Consider the following 1,229-nt stretch of genomic DNA (forward strand, 5'->3'; position numbering starts at 1 on the left):
ATTTACCAATCAAACTTGTATAAAGTCAATTAGCGTCTACAGTTGGCACTTTTTTATACATGCAATGAACCCAAACAGAGGCAGATAATCTAAAACCCAACATACCAATTATACAAAGCTAAACTACAATACAAAGTATAAAATTTGACGCCCATATTGATGCTTGGATTGGGATTGGGTGCCAGGCAAAGTGACGCGATATGCTACAGCGGCTTTTACTTAGCTTATTGTCACTAGACAGTGTTAGTTTGCATTCCCTCAACAGCTATACTAATAAGTAAATACTAAATCCCGTCCACTTCGACTCGCTAACTCTCGCTAATTAGCCTCTTATGATACTTTATTAAAGTACCCACATTTTGAAATTTGTTTACTCACGATTCGTTGAATGCGAAAGTCAACGAGTCGATATAGGACAGTGATAATTTAAAACTACCAAGTCATAAATAATGCTTTATGAGATTGCTTTCCACTCGAGTTAGATATGTATGGGGAGTATCGTGACCTGACTGACCCTCATCTGCCGCGTGACGCCTCAATTGATAATTTTCATACACTTTTAGGAATAACATCGAGTGTTTTAGAGTTTAATTTCATTTAATCCATCCAAATAGTTAAAAGGTATTCAGAAATGGGGATTTTAAGTTAGTATCGGAACTCATCTTATACATTACTCATACTGTGATTTGGCACAATTAACTCGTCTCGATAACATGGCAGCAAACATTAATACTGGTGTTGAATATGTCCAGAGCGTCAGATGGCGTCCGAGGGTAGTGCACATATTATAATACGAAAAATAATACAGAGCTGCATGAGATTCATCGAGTATACATATTATAAATAATAATATTTAATCATCAACGTTCGTGCATACGTACGTACAAACTACGGTCAAATCCAACACAGATACACGAAAAAATTGCTTTCCTTCAGCTCAAACTATAATATTATCTGAGATCTTCGCCTTATAATAATTTTTTTATAAAAAAAAGAAATGCGTATCTTTGCCTGCGGTCCCGAGACGGGGTCCATTATATTGCTTGTCGAGTTCAATAAATTGACTTAAACCTACGCCGATGAGCAGATCGCCGTAAAACAAACACGAATACTGATCATTCTCACGGTCCGGCAAGACGCGACCCTCACTCCGACAGTACGTAGGAACTATTAAGAGAAAACAAATCAAAAAGCTGCTTCAACCTAACCTCTTTAGGCGGGCGGGGGGC

This window comes from Papilio xuthus, unplaced genomic scaffold (assembly GCF_000836235.2).
Source record: "Papilio xuthus unplaced genomic scaffold, Pxut_1.1 DF829660.1, whole genome shotgun sequence".
Lineage (NCBI taxonomy): Eukaryota > Metazoa > Arthropoda > Insecta > Lepidoptera > Papilionidae > Papilio > Papilio xuthus.